Source organism: Chenopodium album, chromosome 3 (assembly GCF_948465745.1).
Source record: "Chenopodium album chromosome 3, dcCheAlbu1.1, whole genome shotgun sequence".
Taxonomy (NCBI): domain Eukaryota; kingdom Viridiplantae; phylum Streptophyta; class Magnoliopsida; order Caryophyllales; family Amaranthaceae; genus Chenopodium; species Chenopodium album.
Window position 1 is genome coordinate 4,739,271 of NC_137836.1, and position 21,419 is coordinate 4,760,689.

The window sequence follows — 21,419 nt, forward strand, 5'->3', positions numbered from 1 at the left end:
TGTTGTTATGATTCCTAGTATCATGTTTAGGGTAACAATTATAATTTCTATTATCAAACATGACAATTGTGTTTCCTGTGATGCTTCCTATTTTCTTTCCTAATAGCATGTTAGTATCATGTTAGGGTTAAAGCTTTGATTTTTTAATGCTTAGTGACATGCTAGCTAGGGTTTGTTATTAATCTTGTTAGTATCATGCCTAGGATCTTGCTAATATTATACTTTAACATGAATATTATGATTATTTTAAATATGATTATTATGATTATTTTTATAATTGTTATTATGATTATTATGTTGCTTGATGATTTTTACTTATTGCTTGATCACACCTTTTTATGCATGTTTAAAGGGAATTTGTACTTGTAATCACGCTTAATATGATTATAATTCAAGTGATCGCCAATAATAGTTTTATTTGAGCATTAATATTCAACCAATATAGATAAACATGTTTAGGGTTAATCCTATTGATTGCATGTTAGTCAGAAAGCGCACATGAATACGATCAGAATAAAGTAGAGGCCTATTATTAGGGCAGGTTCAATCTCTTTTAGGTTGGATTTATACCTTCATCCCCGAACTACCAGTCATGGTTCAAGACCTATTGGAGTTTACGATCTCCTGAATCGTTAAGGGGTGTAACCTTCACCTCGTGAACGGTTTACAAGTTTCTAAAACTTGTTGGCGACTCTTTTGCTCTATCTTCTTTCCCTTTGGACGCCACCGTACTTTAGTGTATGATCACAGTGAGGTTCAAGATAGGGGTAATGTATTAGTGTGATCATACACTAAAGTACGGTGGCGTCTAAAGGGAAAGAAGCTAGAGCAAAAGAGTTGCCAACAAGTTTTTTAGGAACTTGTAAACCGTTCACGAGGTGAAGGTTACACCCCTTAACGACCCAAGAGATCGTCAACTCCATAAGGTCTTGAACTAAATAGGGTTTGGGGATGAAGGTACAAATTCAACCTAAAAGAGATTGAACCTGCCCTAATAATAGGCCTCTACTTTATTCTGATCGTATTCATGTGCGCTTTCTGACTAACATGCAATCAATAGGATTACCCTAAACCTGTTTAATCTATGTTGGTTGAATATTAATGCACAAATAAACTATTATTGGCGATCACTTGAATTATAATCAAATTAACCCTAAACAAGATTATTAATTATCTTATTAAGCGTGATTACAAGTACCAATTCCCTTTAAACATGTATAAAAGGTGTGATCAAGCAATAACAATAAATAATCAAGCAACATAATAAATCATAACAATAATCATAATAATAATAATTAAAACAATATTTGAAATAATCATGATCATATTAAAGCACAATAATAGCAAGATCCTAGGCATGATACTAACAAGATTAATAACAAAGCCTAGCATGTTACTAAACAATAAAAATCATATATTTAGCCCTAACATGATACTAACAATCATAAATATTAGGAAGAACATAAAAGGCATCATACTTTTAATCATACTTAATATTAAAGTTACCCTAGACATGATAATAGGAATATCATAATAACAACCTAAGCATGAACTCTATATCATAACATCAATTAAACCATTAAAGTACTTACTTGGATGCCTCGTACCTCTTTCTAATAACAACATACACACGTTAGTAACTTCAAGGAAAATAATAAACAAACAATTAAATTAAATAATTTAAAGAGAGATTTGGGACCAAACCCTCAGAAATTAAAACCTTTCATGTCTAGGGCAAAGGCAACTTCGAATATGGCTAGGTGTATCTAGATCTAGTGAATGCGGAATTTTTATATTTGAGAGAAGGCTAGTTTAGAAAAGAGAGAAAGAGAGAGTAATCAAGAAAATCTTAATGAGAGTTGGTGAATCAAAACGGGGTTTTTAGGAAGCTATTTATAGAGAAAATTAGCCAAAAAGATAAAACATCAAAAACAGAGTTCTGACGCAAAAAGCCAGATTAGCGCCAAACGCTGACCTTAGCGCCAGACGCTAAGGCTAGCGCCAGGCGCCAGGCGCCAAGCGTAGCGTCAGGCGCTACAGCTGGCGTTTGGCGCTGACTAAGAAATTGACGCGTTTTCTTAAATCAGATAGAAATTGCCGTACAGGAGGATAAAATCGTATTTTCCTCAAAAACGTTCATTTATTCTGATTAAAACTCTAAAAAGTCAACAAAAGTCAATTTATCAATGCTAATTAAATTAGGAATGAAAAGAACCTTCTAGAAGAATCTAGAAGACTAAAACCATTCCTAATTGCATTAGGAATGATAAATCCATATTAGGCCCTCCTCTAGATCATTGGGCCGTATATAAGGCTCAAACCAGGTCCAGTTCGGTAATTTGGCCATAACTTCCTCAATATTCATCGGAATGGGGCTTATAATATATCGTTGGAAAGGTCTTTGCAAGCCCCATCCAACTACACTACTATTGGACCCATATCATGGACCAACCAAACTGGATTGGCTGTTTTCTTAAAATAAGTTTTCAAAAACAGAGAAAAGAGAAAAGAAAATAAAACTTTCCGCAACACTAGACTTTCCACACTTTCGTTTCATTCGATTATGATTTGACGTGAAAGGTACTCATCACTGGGTTTGGTTTTTTGGGGAGACATAAATGGGTGTCTACACTAGACTTTTCAGAGTTTTTATCAAAATCAAATAGCATTTTCGAGGAAATTATATTATTTTATCCTCCAGTACGGTAAACTTATCGGATTTTCAAAAACGCGTTAAATTTAAGCTTGGCGTCTGACCCCAGGCCTTGGCGCCTGGAACCAGGCCTGGCGCTAGCCATTGGCGGCTGGCGCTAGTGCTGGTGTCTGGCGCGAGCTAGCCAGGGTTGGCGTCAACCCTGTTTTCTGAACGTCAGAATCTGTTCTGTTAATTTATCTTTTTTGGCTGATTTTCTCTATAAATAACGTATTAAAAACTTCGTTTTCATGGACCATGGATCATCTACATCAATATTCACCAACTCTCATCAAGATTTTCTTGATTATTCTCTCTCTCTCTCTCTCTCTCTTTCTAAACTAGCCTTTTCTCAAATTCAAAATTCCGCGTTCATAAGATCTGGAAACACCTAGCCATATTCGAAGTTGCCTTCGCCCTAGACGTGAAAGGTTTAATTTATGAGGGTTTGGTCCCAAATCTCTCTTTCAATTATTTAATTTGATTGTTTTGTTTATTATTTTCCTTGAAGTTACTAACGTGTGTATTTTGTCATTAGAAAGAGGTACGAGGCATCAAAGTAAGTACTTTAATTGATTTATTGATTTGTGATGTAGAAATCATGTTTATATTGTTATTATGATATTCCTAGTATCATGTCTAGGGTATTTTTAATATTAAATATGATTGTTACGATGCTTCCTATGTTCTTCCTAATATTTATGATTGTTAGTATCATGTTAGGGTTAAAGATTTGATCTTTATTGCTTAGTGACATGCTAGGGTTTGTTATTAATCTTGTTAGTATCATGCCTAGGATCTTGCTATTATTATTATGCTTTAATATTAACATGAACATGATTATTATTATATTTGTTATAATTTATTATGATTATTATTTTGATGATTATAATTTTATTATCATGATTATTATTTATTATTGTTGCTTGATATTTATTATTTATTGCTTGATCACGCCTTTTATGCATGTTTAAAGGGAATTGGTACTTGTAATCACGCTTGATAAGATAATTAATAATCTTGTTAGGGTTAATTATGATTATAATTTCAAGTGATCGCCAATAGTAGTTTATTTGTGCATTAAATTCAACCAACATAGATAAACAGGTTTAGGATTAATTCTATTGATTGCATGTTAATCAGAAAGCGCACATGAATACGATCAGAATAAAGTAGAGGCCTATTATTAGGGTAGGTTCAATCTCTTTTAGGTTGGATTTGTACCATCATCCCCGAACCCTTATTTGGTTCATGACCTTATGGAGTTGACGATCTCTTGGATCGTTGAGGGGTGTAACCTTCATCCTATGAACGGTTTACAAGTTCCTAAAAAAAACTTGTTGACGACTCTTTTGCTCTATCTTCTTCCCTTTTGGACGCCACCGTACTTTAGTGTATGATCACAGTGGGGTTCAAGCTAGTGGGATTAAGGCTTGAAATATTCCCTACAGGGAGACACAAATAGGTGTCTACAGTACGTACCTTGAATAAAAGAATTGGTAGGCCACTTTACTATCTAGAAATCACCTTCAATAAACTCCTCTCCTAAACCAAACAATAATATCTCAATCAATACCCAATCAATCAAATTTACAGCAATACTAACTTACTTTAAAACCTTCAAAATCCAAATCAAACAACACTTTAAAACCTTCCCTTTAGTTAAAATTAAAGGCTTATATATAGTTCTTTAAATTTTCTTCATAAAAACCTTAAAATACACTCTTATACATGAAATTACAGCAAATTTAAAGTTTAATAACAATCTGAAAATTATTTAAAAACTCTAATAAACTCCCTTTTTAATGGGTGATTAAACCCTCTTTATAAAACATCAAAAATAGTACTTGGAAACTATTTCCAGCACTTTAGATTAATTAAAAACCGTTCAAAACTTTATCAACACATCACTTTAATACTCAATTAAAAGTCTCCTAGGAAATAATCACTTCCTAAAAAAAAACAACCAACAATTAATATTACTAACCCAAGTATTTCCCAACAATATAATATGATGAAAAATTAAACCGCTTTAAACTTCAATAAAAACATATATTTATGCTTGATAAACTTTAAACATAATTAATTTTATCAATCAAACTCAAGGATAAAATTTTAAGCATAAAAAAAAACTTCGTTAAAAATCAAAAACTGCCCGAAAATCATATTTTAGAGGCTGAATTTGGCCACGAGAGGGTGGTGCTCATTACCAAAGGTAGTGAGCTGATTCTTTCTTAAAATGTTATTTCCACATGGAAAACACTACTATTTTTTATCAAAATCGGATGAGTTCAAAACCTGATCGGGATTAAAACGGGATTAATATTAACGAACGGAAATCTAAAAATTAAAACACGAATTTACGTGTTCAAAATAATATGGAATTAAGTTAAACTAATCAGTAGTTATAATCACCAAAATTTCAAAACATCATTACTATAAAAGCCCTAAATCAATTGTTCATAAAAACCCTAAAAATCATGATTTTCAATAATTAAAAACCCTAGGTTATAAAATTTACAAAATCTGAAAATTATGACATTTATAAAATCTGAAATTATAAAGTTTAATCATCAAAATACAATTTGATACTAATTGAATTAATTACAAACAATAAAATCAAAACCCATAAATCAATAATTATAATTATACAAATTAATAAAATAAAGTAGAAAATAAGACTAACCTTTTATTGTGGGAAAATTTTGGAGATTAACGGGATATTTATAGGGGGGAATGTTGTAGGGTAAATAGAAAGATTGGGCCTCATAAAATTAATGGGCCAAATGAATGAAATAGACTAAGCTTTAGTTGTATTGAAATAAATTATACAATGAAGGTTCATAAAATAATTTGTGCCAAAATAATTTTTGACCCAAATTAATAATTTGAATATTTTGAAATTAAATTACGGAAAAATACAAATCAATATTATAAATAAAATTAAATTTCATTTATAACATATTTAAAAATACGAGGGATTATAGATCACGCACTTTCTCCGTCCTTGAATCAGCAAATCTGGGTTTAAGTTTGTTGATTTCGGTTGTTTTACGTGTGAAGCTGGTGGCTAGTGTGGTTTTCGGGAGGAAGAAATGGGTAGGATCGAGTTTTCGGTGGTTGCAGCAGTTACTTTCGGTTGGTGGGTTAGTGCCAATGCACGAGGTGGTTAGGGTGGTTTTCGGGGAGGGGGAAGGGGGAGGGGGGAAGGTGGTGGAGCCGGCGGTTATTGGTGGGGTCTGGATGTTCCGGCGGATGGCAGGTTGTTCTGGTGGTGGGGCTGGGTTGTGTTTTGGGTGTTTTTGTCCCTCGGGAGAGTTACGTCACAAAGTCTGGTCCGGCGTGAGTTGTACTTGCAAAATAACGAAGATTCCGGGTGATTGGAGCTCCGCCTCCGACGATCAAGTTAGTAACTTGAATAGGAGTAAAAAGGTGCGGAAATTTAGGTGGGTATCTGCTCGGATTCCAAGCTCGAGATGTCTCTTTCAAAGAATAAATTGTGTAATAAATGGTAAAACGTGTCTCCAAAAGAAGAAAATCGCCCTATTTATAGGGTCCTCGGGAATTGTGCCTCTGATTAGTTCATCAAGCCCTAATCATTTGTGGGTTGCGCCGCATTGCGGCTTTCTCGGGATATGGGCCATTAAGGCCGCCTTTTTTCCCATTTCTTTGGGATAACACGTGTCAAACAGGGGTTGGTCCAATTTGGACTAACCCTAAGGTGATACGTGTCACCTTCTGACTGGACCACGTGTTAGGGTAAAATTACCCCAAACATTTGCCCCTCACAGATGTGACTCTTCCATTGGGGGTGATTTGACCGCCAATTTTTTTACTGTTCACCTTCTGCGGAAATTATGGAGGTACCCCTGAATTTACCCCCTATATGTAGCCGTTTACCCTCATTTTTTGTACGTTTACAAAAAATTTTAAGAGAGATAAACTTAGAGAGAGAGAGAGTCTGCTTTCACGTCTGAGTCAAGCGTACGCAATCAAGCTCATTTCCGCCTGCCCCAGACGGTTCCGCCTAACTTTCAGATATCAACTCTTAAAGGTACCGCATCTGTCTCTCTCAGCTCTTTTCATTTTTTCCCGCTTGTATATATTCTTTGCAATAAATGGATGCATCATTAACACACATGGCACAACCTAGGTTAAAGTCCAGCCGGTCACCTGGTACGGCTAAATCTAGGACTGGGAGTGCCGCCTCGGGGTGTTGGGACCACCCTTATGCTTGGAATCCGACCGTCTATGTGTCTGTGCAGGACACAATGGCTCGGACAATGCAGACGACAAGAGATCCCAACTATAGGAGCGAGGGCTCAGCGGGCAATCGCCTGACGGGGAGACGTCAGGTAGGGAAAACCAGACGGCTGCTGAGAGGTCTTCCCCGGGTGCCCCTTCAACCCCTAGGGATTCATTCCTTGATGAGTGCGATCAGGGAGACGGTAAGGAGGTCGTCTCTATGCCCTGCTTGCAAGATGAGGAGTCATCTGGGAAAGCTCCGCCTCCAGCTCCGAGAGCAGTGACGAGCCTATGTCGCCGCTTGAGGATAGTGAGGTGGAGGAGAGGAAAAACTGGAGTGAGAAGGACGACCCCTTCCAAATCCATGTCTCTGCCAAAGACAGGGCAAACATGGACAAAGACTTGGAAAACTTCAAACTCATGCGCCCCCTAGCCGGAAATTATACCATCCGGGTTCCGCATGCAGAAGGCACCGTCTCTTGGAAAGATGACGATAGGAACGCCAATGCCTACTTCGGCTGTTATGAGGCGGCGTTCCTGGTTGGGCTAAGATTTCCACTTCACGAGGCGGTGAAGGCAATTCTAAGAGCCTATGGCCTAGGAGTCTGGAAACTTACCCCTAATTCTTGGGCTAACATTCTGGGGTATGTTGCCGCTTGTGAGTTCCAAGGGCTGCATCCCGGCTGGGAGGCCTTTGCCCATATGCATTACTTGAGTCGTAACCCAGGCGGCTGGAGGGCGTGGTACACATTGACCACCCTCCCTCAGTACATGATGACTTTGGACAAGGTGTCCAAATTCAAAGGCTGGAAGCACCGCTTCTACTTGCTGTCTGCGCCTAGCCGACGAGAAAATTTTGAACTGCGCCGGTACAATAAGAAGCCCAACCTTCTGGTCTGGAAGTGTTGTCTTCCTCAAATTCCGGATGAGGACTACGACAGAATAGTTGAGACCAACATTTTTGGTCTTGAAGATGCTACCCTGTCAACCGGGGAAACAATAAAGGTTCCAAAGAACTGGATTCCAAAAAGCGCCTGGTTTAGAGACGAGGCCTTTTTATCCGCCTGCGGGCTCAGCACAATGTTTACCAAACGTATGCGCCTGACCTTAAGACCGTCTGGGGTACTTCTGTGTCAAATTGGCAATTACTGATGTTTTATGCTCTTTATTTTTGCAGAGGAAGCTTTAGCCATGCTCCCAGACGAGAAGACACCCAAGCGGTCCTCCGCCGCCATCCGCAAAGATATTGCAAAAAAGCAGGCGGCTGCTATCACGGCCAAGGTAAGACGCCTGACCCCCCTTTACTTTAACTTTGCAAGCTTTATTTCCGGATGCATGACTAACTAGCATCCGCTTTGCAGGGAGGCAAAATCCCAAAAATGTTTGAGAAGACTCTCAAACGGGCTAGGGATGACTCCGCCTCTACCCCCCCAAGAAAAGGGCTGTCTCCTCCTTGACTCTTGGAGCCAAAGCCGGGAAAAATCAAATGCGCATCGGGGGAAGGATGCAGGAGGTAGACGGCGACTTTGGAGGAGGGGTTACAGCGCCTGCGGGTGGCTCTCGCCACGCTGTCTCTGAAGTTAAGGCTAACCCATTTGAGTCCCCGCCTGAGTTAGGGTAGCCTTTGTGAGTGAAATCCCACTCCCAACAAACTTCTTCCTCAGACGGCCGGCAACAGATTGGTGTCGCCTGTATTTCGCACTCATCAAATGTTGATTGTGGTGCAGATGTCTCTCCCCGCTGGCCAGACGTCCAGAAGAATGCCAAGGCCATGTTTGACGACGTCTGGAAGAGGGATAGAGACAACATTCCTGGGATAGAGACGTTCAATCTAGAACGCATCCTATCCCTTCTGGCTGAGGTAAGGTGTAAAAAAAGTAACAGAAGTAAACTTTAAGTACTGTCCCGCCTGCAGATCTAACCTGATTCGTTCTATGCAGGCTCTTCTGCGGGTAGACGACCTCAAACGTCCATACTCCCGCAAGCGGGAAGAAGTAAAGAGATCCAACAAATTAGCCAGAGACGCTGAAAACGTTGCTCTATACTCTTGTATAATAAATGAACTTGAGACTAAAGCCACAGTAATGACGCAGGCGTCCAAGATTGAACAGCTCGAGAAGGACCTGGAGGCGTTCAAGCAGAAAACCGGGGATGCTGAGACGACGCTCAAAAAGGCTAAAGAGGAGCTTCACAAGGCTAAGACGGAGTTGTACTCTCTCAAGGGAGTCTCCCAAGAGAATAGCGACCTCAAGGCCAAGGTCAAGGAGCTGGAGGAGGCGGCGACCCAGGCACAGCTGAACTTTAAAGCAACCTTGGAGGCAGAACAAGAGCGCCTGGTTGCCGAGAGTGAGGCTGACAACGACACCCGTATAAGGATTGCCTGGAACACCTTGTATCCAAACAAAGAGTATGGCGTATGGGCACTGGCTCACAAATATGCAGAAGAAGTTGTATATTTCAGGGAGAAGGGCGAGCCAGAGCCGGAATCGTTCGAAGCCTGGGCGCATGCTGAGCTGCCAGAACCTGGTCACCCCGTCCCAACTCAGGAGCACGAGGTTCCTTCTGACGAAGAAGATGAAGGAGGCAATGACCAGGTGGACCCGTCTGCGGCTCAACAATGAATTTCTGCGGTAGTATGCCATTTTTATTACTTTTCTGTTTCAGCGGCTGTATGCCAGATTACTTTCTTTCCGGCCTGCGTGCAGAGTATATGTTGTTTTTACCAGCTGAGGAGCCGAGTTAATTAACAGTTTGCTTCACTTTCCTGGACGGGGTCCGGTTAACAATTTTCTACCATAGCCGTTTGGCTGGGTAGTTTTTTAATGAATGCGCCGACTGAGTCGGTTTTTATCACTTGGTTGTATGCTTGAAATTTTTGCTTTTGCCTAAATTATGAAAAGCATGCGGCAACTGATAATCCAGCTGCTCTTGCCCCTGGGTGGTTGTGTGGTTGGTTTCACCTTTAAATCGATTGATTGACTTGGAAACGTCTGATGCTTTAAAGAGCATGATATTTTTGCTAGTCAATCAATCACAACAATGATTGCCCCAAACCAAGTACGCAACCGCTCATATGACAGGCGCTCCAGGAAAAAGGCCGATCAGCCCCTCAAGCGCTGAGGATCAGACGGAAAAAGGCCGTTTGGATATCAGACAAAAGGCGAAGGGTCGTTGTAGGGAATAATTTCAAGCCTTAATCCCACTAGCTTTAACCCCACTGTGATCATACACTAAAGTACGGTGGCGTCCAAAAGGGAAGAAGATAGAGCAAAAAAGTCGCCAACAAGTTTTTTAGGAACTTGTAAACCGTTCACGAGGTGAAGGTTACACCCCTTAACAATCCAAGAGATCGTCAACTTCATAAGGTCTAGAACCAAATAAGGGTTCGGGGATGAAGGTACAAATCCAACCTAAAAGAGATCGAACCTGCCCTAATAATAGGCCTCTACTTTATTCTGCTCGTATTCATGTGCGCTTTCTAATTAACATGCAATCAATAGGATTAACCCTAAACCTGTTTATTTATGTTGGTTGAATATTAATGCACAAATAAATCTATTATTGGCGATCACTTGAATTATAATCAATATTAACCCTAACAAGATTATTAAATATCTTATTAAGCGTGATTACAAGTATAGATTCCCTTTAAACATGCAATAAAATGTGTGATCAAGCAATAAATAATAAATAAGCATCAAGCAACATAATAATAAAATCATAATAATTATAATTATAACAACAATAATAATATTCATGATCATGTTCATATTAATATTAAAGCATAATAAAAATAGCAAGATCCTAGGCATGATACTAATAAGATTAATAACAAACCCTAGCATGTCACTAAGCAATAAAAATCAAATCTTTAACCCTAACATGATACTAACAATCATAAATATTAGGAAGAACGTAGGAAGCATCGTAACAATCATATTTAATATTAAAATTACCCTAGACATGATACTAGGAATATCATAATAACAATATAAACATGATGTCTACATCATAACATCAATAAAAACCATAAAAGTACTTACTTTGATGCCTCGTACCTCTTTCTAATAACAAAATACACACGTTAGTAACTTCAAGGAAAATAATAAACAAAACAATCAAGTTAAATAATGGAAATAGAGATTTGGGACCAAACCCTCAAAAATTAAAACCTTTCACGTCTAGGGCGAAGGCAACTTCGAATATGGCTAGGTGTTTCTAGATCTTGCGAATGCGGAATTTTGTATTTGAGAAAACAAAGGTTTAGAAAGAATTGAATGTTTTAAGAGAGATGAATGATTTAGAGAATGCTAAAGAATTAATGATTGTAGATGATTGATGGATGTAGATGATTAATGGTGAATGAAAACGGAATTTTTAATAGGATATTTATAGAGAAAATCAGCCAAAAAAGATAAATTAACAAAACAGAGTCTGACGCTCAGAAAACAGGGCTGGCGCCAACCCTGGCTAGCTGGCGCCAGATACCAGCACTAGCGCCAGGCGCCAGGCCTGGTTCCAGGCGCCAAGGCCTGGGGTTAGGCGCCAAGCCTGATTCCAACGCGTTTTCGAAAATCCGATAAGTTTACCGTACTGGAGGATAAAATAATATAATTTCCTCAAAAATGCTATTTGATTTTGATTAAAACTCTGAAAAGTCAACAAAAGTCAATTTATCAATGCTAATTGGATTAGGAATGAAAAGAACCTTCTAGAAGATTCTAGAAGACTAAAACCATTCCTAATTGCATTAGGAATGATAAATCATATTAGGCCCTCCCCTAGATCATTGGGCCGCATATAAAGCTCAAACCGGGCCCAGTTTGGTAAATTGGCCATAACTTCCTCAATATTCATCGGAATTGGGCTTATAATATATCGTTGGAAAGGTATTTGAAAGCCCCATCCAACTACACTACTATTGGACCCATATCATGGACCAACGAACTGGATTGTCTGTTTTCTTAAAATAAGTTTTCAAAAACAGAGAGAAGAGAAAAGAAAATAAAACTTTCCGCAACACTAGACTTTCCACACTTTCGCTTCATTCGATTATGATTCGACGTGAAAGGTACTCATCACTGGGTTTGGTTTTGGGGAGACACAAATGGGTGTCTACAGCCGTCTGTCCTGTCATGAGTCAGGAGGAAAATGGCCGCTTGGGGGGTTTGCAACCCAATTATGCTTTTCCGGCTTGGGAAAACGTGTAATTTCGAAGGGTGATTCATTTCACCCAGGCCAAGCGGCAATGAGTTGGACCATGCCGCCTGTATGTACAAGTGCACTCTTTGGTAGTGCTTGTGATGATTGCACCCGGAGGGGTGTTGCTGGTCGCCTTATTACTCATTGGAGTAGACGAAATTCGAATAATCATCCGGCCATTGGCCTCATGTCCTTTTGAAGGTTGCGTAGCTGTTGCATAACTTTTGTTGCCCCGGTAGGGGGGGTTGGTGCAACTTTGGAATGAAAAGCTTAGGAACTTCGGTCGGTCACCGGCTGTTGTCTGAGGACATCTGGTATTTCGAAGACTTAATTGTTCTTTCAACTTTTCTGGTCAGACTGCTATGAGTTGACCAATTTAGTCGTTCAATCTTTGTCGTCTGCATAAGTACGTAGAGCAAAAAGGTAGGCTTCCCTCTGCGATGATCGCACCCGGAGGGGTGTCGCCGGACGCCTTTGTCCATGTTGGGACAGGCGATTTTATAAAACAGACAGCCATCCGGCCTTCGGCCTCTTGTCTAGGTAGAGACTGGCTGTATAGCCACTAAGAGGTTTTGTGCCTAGTTTAGTTATCCAGCCAGCGGCCTCATGTAAAATGAACGCTGAATTGTTTACTAAGTTTCAAACTTAGAGAGTTCAACAATTGGGTCGTCTGAGAGTTCCTCAGGCAGCCTTAAAGCTTGAAAAAAGGGAAACATGCATAATTGAAAACAAAGAGCGATTTCTCATTAATAGACTTTTTGCTTACAAAATTTTACAGCTCAGAAGTAGTACTTTTTCAAATTGTCTACATTTCAAGTCCTAGGCAGGCGCCTGCCGTCTGGGGTTTCCACGCGGTAGGTGTCGCTTCTAACTTCCTCATAGATCCGGTAGACACCTTCCCAATTTGGAGTCAGCTTTCCAAGTTCATTGGCCCTACCGGTTGCCTCCATTTTTCGTAACACGAAGTCGCCAACTTTCAACGGGCGCTTGTGCACTTTCTTGTTGTAGGCTCTTGTCATTCTCAGACAATATATCTCATGACGCAAGACGGCATTGCCCCTGCGTTCTGGGAGAGAGTCCAAAGCCAGGCGCATGGCCTCCCAATTTGTCTCCTCATCATAAAGCATTACTCTGAGGGTAGGCTCATAATGTTCGATGGGCAAGACGGCTTCAGCACCATAAACCATGAGAAATGGGGTTTCACCGGTTGCCCCTTGGCTGTTGTCCGGATGGCCCATAGGACATGAATCAATTCTTCTGCCTATAAACCACCGGCTCTTTCAATTTTCTTTTTTATGCCGTCTGAGATGAGTTTGTTGAAGGCTTCAACCTGGCCTTTTGATTGGGGTCGGCCGACTGATGCAAAACAGTTGGAGATCCCTTGATCCCACAACCAAGTCTTGAGCTGAGGCGTCTCAAACTGAGGGTCATTATCAAACACCATAGACATAGGTACCCCAAACCGGGTGATGATGTTCTTCCAAATGAAAGAGATGACATCCTTAGTCTTGATGTTCCTGACCGCCTCCGCCTCCACCCACTTGGTGAAGTAATCCACAGCCACTAGAATGTAACGTTTTTCGCCTGGATCAGGCGTATAAGGGCCTAAAATGTCCATGCCCCATTTTGCAAACGAGACTGGGTTGTGGATGGCCGTCAGATCAGTAGCTGGGCGGTGAATGAGTTTGCCAAATTTCTGACATTTGTCACATTTCTTCACCAGCTCTTTGGCGTCTACCTCAAGGGTAGGCCAAAAGTAGTGTCGTCTGGCTCTGACGGCTAGGGATCTGCCGCATATGTGAGAGACGTAGTACCCCGCATGTAATTCTTCGAGAACTTCCTTCCCCTTTTTTGGGGTCACACACTTTAGGAGGGGCTTCAAAAATCCCGCCTTGAAGAGCTTCGGTCCGGAATTCCAATGGGCTCTTAAAAAATGCTTCTTTTTTCCATAACTTCCCAAAAGACTGACCGAAGCGTATCACAACAGGCGGAAGATGCTAATTTGGACAAGGCATCCACCTGGTTGTTACCGAACCTGGGCACTTGGCTCAGAGTGAACCCTTCGAGTGTCCCAACCTCTTCTTTGACCGCCTGAAGATATTTGATCATTACCGGATGGGTAGCCTCATATGTACCTTCGTACTGGCTAACGACCAATTGAGAATCAGAGTAGGCGTCAACTTTGATTTCCCCTGCTGCCTTACACATGCGGATTCCAGCCAGCAGGGCTTCGTACTCCGCCTCATTGTTTGAGGTCTGAAATTTGAACCGTAGTGCATACTCATATTTGTCTCCTTACGGAGATTCATAGATTATGCCTGCACCAGAGCCGTTATTTGTTGAGCTCCCGTCTACATACACTTTCCAAACCTGATCAAGATTATCCGGAGCCACCGGACGGGTCATTTCAACAATGAAGTCAGCAAACGCCTGACCTTTCACTGCCTTTCTTGGTTCGAAAGTGATTTCAAGACTTTGCATTTCTGTAGCCCATTTCAACATTCTACCGGATGATTCCAAGGTAGACATTGGCCGTTTGAGTGGCTGGTCGGTGTATATCACCACCGGATGTGCCAGAAAATAATGCTTCAACTTCTTGAATGCCATATACAAAGCAAGGCCAAATTTTTCAACCATGGGGTACCGGAGTTCAGCATTTTTGAGGACATGGCTAATGAAATAGACTAGGATCTGAACGCCGTCTCTTTCAGCAAGGAGAACGGCACTGAGGGCATGATCTGACACGGCTAAGTACATGTACAACGTCTCTCTGGGAAAAGGACTAACAAGCCTCGACAAGGAGTGCAAGTGCTCTTTCAGCTTTTGAAAGGCCACCTCAGCATCATCCCCCCATTCAAATCTGGTCTTCTTCCTGATTGCTTGGAAGAAGTAAAGGCATTTGTCGCCTGACCGGATGAGGAATCTCCCCAATGCCTCCAGACAACCAGTTAATCTCTGAACTTCCTTGACAATACGGGGTGACTTCATGTCAATTACCGCATGTATCTTCTCGGGGTTAGGCTCTATCCCCCTTTGATCAATCAGGAATCCGAGAAACTTCCCAAACTCAACACCAAAGACGCATTTCTTAGGATTCAACATGACCTTGTGCCGCCTAAGGGTGGTGAATGTTTCTCGGAGATCATCAAGATGATCCGTCTGTAGCGTGGATTTGACTATCATGTCATCAATTTACGCCTCCACATTCCTCCCGATTTGATTGATGAAGATCGTATTAATCATCCGTTGGAAAGTGACAGGCGCATTTTTCAAGCCAAACGGCATCACGGTATAGCAGAATAACCCTTGATCAGTGACGAAGGCCGTCTTCTCTTGATCTTTTTTCCATAGGTGAATCTGATGGAAGCCGGAATAGGCATCCATAAAGCTCATCTAGGCGTGGCCGGCTGTAGAGTCGACCAGGCTTGGGACACGCCTTGTTGAGGTCTGTGTAATCAACACACATACGCCAAGTCCCATTCGGCTTCTTTACAAGCACAACATTGGCCACCTAGTCAGGAAAATTACATGGCCGAATGAACCTAGCGTCCAACAGCTTTTTTACTTCGGCATCTGCGGCCTGACTTCTTTCCTCGCCGTGATTTCTTTTCTTTTGCCGGACGGACTTCTTTTTAGGATCCACGGTGAGCTTGTGGACAGCAAGATCCAGGCTGACGCCTGGCATCTCTTCCTCTTCAAAGGCAAAAATGTCTTTGAATTCTTTCGGCAGAAGGTGCAAATCTGCATCCAACTTAGCATAAGCAACCGTCCCAACCTTTACAGTACGCTCTGGACAGCTGTCATCCAGAGGTATATCAATATGTTCTCCAGTCGGTTAGGGACGGAGCTCATCTGACCGTTCCCCGATCAGTGATTGCTATTTTTTCTCTTTCTTCACCTCCACTAGCAGAGGGGCCTTTCTTTTATTCCCGGCTGCTGGTGAGGCTGGGGCTGAGGCGGCCTCCTTGACATTTTCAAGGTCTATTGGTTCTGGGCCTTGGTCGCCTGGGGTCACAGTATCTTTGACGGCTGAGAGGTAGCACTCCCGGGCCGTCTTTTGATCCCCATTCAAGGAATCAACAGAGCCGTCATCCCTCTCATACTTGATAAGCATGAGAGAAGGGATGATTACAGCCTTGGCTTCGTTGAGGGTTGGCCGGCCTAGGATAATGTTATAGGCGGTCAGTTCCTCGACGACCAATAGCTTGACGACCAGGTGTCGTCCTTTTCCTTTTTCACCAGCCGGATTGGTAAATCAACCCTTCCGACTGGGTAAACCATTCCACCCCCAAAACCAACCAGGGGTGGGTAACCGGATGCATGCTGCTGACGTTGTATTTCAGCTTTTGCAGGCACCGGAGACTGATGATGTCCGATGAGCTGCCGGTGTCAATAAGGATTCGTCCAACCAGCTGATTGGAAACCTTACATTCAATGACGACCGGCTCGTCATACGGACAGCGAACGCTGCCCCTGTCCTTCTCAATGATTAGAACGTCTGGGAAGGTGGAGCTAGCAGACGCCTGCTCATCATCATCACTATCCATCTTTCGAAGATGGCTCTTGGTGCCCCGGATGGTGGGGCCACCACATGAGAAACTGCCTGCTATGGTGTAGACCGGCTCCTTATCGGTGTCCGAACTACTAGTAGGCTGGGGAGTCTTGGACGACTGCCCCTTGTTGCTCTTAGTCCCTTTGGACTTAGAAATGTAGGACTTAAGCATCCCCTTATCAGCCAAACGGTCCAACGCCCGCTGTAGGCTAAATCAGTCGTTGGTGTCATGGCCAACTTCCTCATGGTACTGACAAAATTTGCTCTTGTTCCGTGACTGGACGAAACTCTTCATTGGATTCGACTTCTCAATGGTCAGCCAGTCCTTTATTTCCATGAGGATGGAGTTAGAGTCCTTGTTAAACTCGTACCTGGGGACGTACGGTTTAAACTCTTTTTTTTTCTTTTGAGACGGCTGGTCAAAATCACTAACCTCCCAGACTTCTTTTCTCTTTTTGCTCTCTTCCTTCTTTTTCGCCGGCTGAGCAGTCCGGTTTTCTTTTTGTTTGTCAGACTTTTTGGAGTATGACTGGCTTCTAGGCGTGCAAAGGTTGATAGCTTGAATTTAGCATTCCGCCTCCCTCAGGGCCGCCTGTAGCGTAAATGCCCCTTTTCTGACGAGGTCAAACTTAAAGTTCGACCCGTCTCTCAGACCCTTGAAGAAGTCTGTGAATGCTACCTCGTCAGACATCCCCTGGATTTGGATTTTGACCAGGTTGAACCGCCTGACGTATGATCGTAGCCCTTCTCTCTCACCCTACTTAACGATGCTCAAATCAAGGCTCGTTTTCTTAGCAGAGATGTTCATTGAGAAGTTTGTGGCAAACAAGAAGGCTAGCTTCTTGAAGCAATTAATGGAACCGGCTGGCAGGTTGCCAAACCATTATTGGGCAATACCCTTCAATGTAGCCGGGAAGCATCGACACCAAGTGGCATCGTCCCACCCCTGTAAACACATGAGGTTGGTGTATGCCATCAGGTGGTCTTCTAGGTTGGAGGTACCATCGTAAGTAGGGCTGTGCAAAAATCGGTCCAGACCGTAATTTGGACCTGAACCGGACTGGACCTGGATCAGCCCAGACCGAACCTGCTGATTCAAGTCCGGTCTTCGGTCCAAGGAAAAAGTGGATTCCGGGTTTCAGGTCCGGTCCGGTCTAAACCCGGAATAATCAGGTCTGGACATGAAACCCGAATTTTAATAAAAAAAAAAAAGCAATTTAATTATAAATTTTTTGGGAATTTTCTCACTTACTGACTTACCCATTATTACCCTAACCCTAATATTATTCCAAACTCAAACAAATTCTCTCCACTCTCACGCAGTCACACACTGTAACACATACACCCTCACACTGTAACACATAATCCATTTAATCCGGCGACTTTGAGCATCTCCGATTCACCGTGTGCCGCCGCTTCGACATCGGAACTCTGAAAGTTGAGTTAAAGGTATGTATTGAATTGTTGGACTTTAAATCTCGTTGTTTGACATCTATTGTGTTCAATTACTTTTTGCATTGCAATTTTACAAGTTAAATATACAAAGTACCTATTAAACGGCCCATTAATGGTGAATTCAGAGAAGAAATACATGGATTTTTCATTATTAAGGCTCGAATTGTTTTTGTTTGCTGCTAATTCTTCAATTGGTTAAGTAAATAATACAAAGCATCATACAATTATCATCTTTGCATTAAAATATATTAGATCTGAGGATATGATTATATAATAAGCTTTGATATTTCTAAACGTGTAGTAAGACATGTTGACTTGTAATACTTATAGACCTTTGACTTGTAATTTATTTATAACTTAATATATATGCCTTTTTAACAGGTTGTTATTTAATAATTTTTTCAAGGGTAAAAACAACAAAATTGCTCAAACAGGTCTAACAGGTCTAAAAACCGGACCAAACCTGAAAATTGCTCAAACAGGTCTAACAGGTCTGGACCTGACTTTTCAGGTCCGGTCCTCGGTCCTCAAAATTTCCATATTCAGGTCTTCAGGTCCAAGGGGTCCCGGTCCGGTTCGGTCCGATTTTGGACCTGTGCACAGCCCTAATTGTAAGTACCTACCAACACATTCTTAACCTTGGTCAGCTAAGCTGCCTCGGTTATATTCCTGGTGATCGCAGAGGGTTGTTCACCAAGTTTGAGCAGTCGGAGTTGCTAGTCCAAAGGTTGGACACTGTTGAATGTCGCCTGTCCCCCAAAGGAAAACGGCTGCATGTATGGAAAACCATATTGTCCGTATTGCGCCTGAGGTGCAAACGGGACAGATCCTATCATCATTTGAGGATCAGTGTTGACGGACTTGCCGCCTGTCCCACTCTCATGTATGGAGAGTGAGTTTCGCACAAAAGTTTGTTTGAAGCTGTCTGGAAAGCTCGAGGTGGAGGCTAACTCAGACAGTTGCTGGTGTCTCCTTCGCTCAAAGATCAATCGAGCATCAGAAACAGTCTTTTTTGTGGCCCCCGGTTGTTCTTGCTGGGTGTGCCTCTGAGGACCCTTAGGCATAAGGATCTTGGTCCAGTCAATTCTTGCGGTTTCCTTCTCCTTCTCCTTCTCCTTGGGATGAGGAGTAGGCTGCCTGTCCTTGACCGGCTTCTTCCTCCCAGAGGGAGGTGTCTTCTTAGCTGGCTGACCCTTGCTGGAGCTAGCCTTGTTTTTGCTGATCATCTCCTTGATTTCACCCTTGAAGGTGTTCATGAAAGTCATGAGCTCTTCCCGGGTGACCAGAGCTGATCCTCTGGCCTTCCGGGTTTCCCCTTCTGGCCTCCCAGTGGGTCGGGCTCGACCCGCCTGGTTTTCTTCACGTTCCAGCTGATCTTTGGAACGGGTGTATTTGGAGATAAATGAACCGTCTTTGGCCACATACGTCTCCACATCATCATCGTCATCATGGTCAGTGAAGACCTCCGGCTGACGTACCGGTGGAGGAACGGTTGAACTACCCGGTTTATTGACGGGTTGAGAAATGCTTGTATTACCCGGTTGGGTAATAGATTGAGGATTTTTTGGATCAGGAGGTGGTATAGACTCTTGAACCATCTTTGAGGTACTCTCCCCACAGACGGCGCCAAATGCTTTGGGTGTTTTTGTCCCTCGGGAGAGTTACGTCACAAAGTCTGGTCCGGCGTGAGCTGTACCTGCAAAATAACGGAGACTCTGGGTGATTGGAGCTCCGCCTCCGACGATCAAGTTAGTAACTTGAATAGGAGTAAAAAGGTGCAGAAATTTAGGTGGGTATCTGCTCGGATTCCAAGCTCGAGATGTCTCTTTCAAAGAGTAAATTGTGTAATAAATGGTAAAACGTGTCTCCAAAAGGAGGAAATCGCCCTATTTATAGGGTCCTCGTGAATTGTGCCCCTGATTAGGTCATCAAGCCCTAATCATTTATGGGTTGCGCCGCATTGCGGCTTTCTCGGGATATGGGCCATTAAGGCTGCCTTTTTTTCCATTTCTTTGGGATGACACGTGTCAAACAAGGGTTGGTCTAATTTTGACTAACCCTAAGGTGACACGTGTCACCTTCTTACTGGACCACGTGCCAGGGTAAAATTACCCCAAACAGGTTGGGTAAGAATTTTGGGTTTTTTCTTTAATTTTTTAAACAAATTGCTGAGTGATACGTGTTTATAGTGAGCCCCACTAACGGATTCCATCCGAGAATCCGTTAGATGGTGGTGAAATCAATTTTTTTTTTTTTTTTTTTTTGGTTGTGTTATATTAAAATTTGAGAATTTGGGGTGTTATAATCCATTTTTTTGTAAAATTTGTGATGTTATTTCAAAAAAATCCTAAAAAAATAGAAAAAAACCCACCACCCAATAGCCACCCCCCAAGTAAGCCACCGCCGCAAAACCCCAACCTTTTCCCTAGCCCCAGCAAAAACCGGTCGGCCGCCACCCTAAACCCCCGAAAACGGCCGGCCGGAACCCCCTTTTACCAAAGCCACCCCAGAATTCACTCCTTACTTACATTCTACCCCCGAAACCACCATAAACCACCACAACCGCCACCCTTAAAACCATCACAGTCACCGAAAACCCTTGTCTAACCGTCGGAAACCCCCAAAACCTCCATCCCAGCACCGAAAAACACCACCCAACCTCCCTAACCACCTTGAAAGACGCTACCTTACCTCCCTAACCACCCCGAAATCTCTCTTTAACACCCTAAAAACACCGAAACCCTCGAAGATCCTCGGTTTCCCTGGTGGACAGGTGACGGCCGACCGTTTTCAGAGGTTAAGGAGGGAGGCCGGCCAGTTTTGGTGGTGGATGGAGTAAAGGCTAGGGTTTAGTTTCACGGTGGCTGGAGTTTTTTCTTTTTATTTTTAATTTTTTTTTTGCTTTTTGTTTTTTGTATTTTTTTTTTAAATGAAATGCACCAATTATGATTTGACACGTGGCATATTACCTACTAAAACTCGGTCACCAACAGGTCAAGGTTCATTAAAAGAAGCATATTTATGTTTTAAATACTAATTAATAGTTAAAGTTTAATGTATATTGGCTTAAAAAAAAAGTTCAATTTATATTAGATTATTATAATTCGTGCAATAATCGTGCATTTGCACAGGATGAAACTAGTACTCCCTCCGTTTTTAAATACTTGCTCCACTTTCTTTTTTCCGGCCGTTTTTAAATACTTGTTTCATTTTCTATTTTGGAAAGCTTTTACAATATTTAATTCATTTCTCATACTTAGTGGACCTAACATA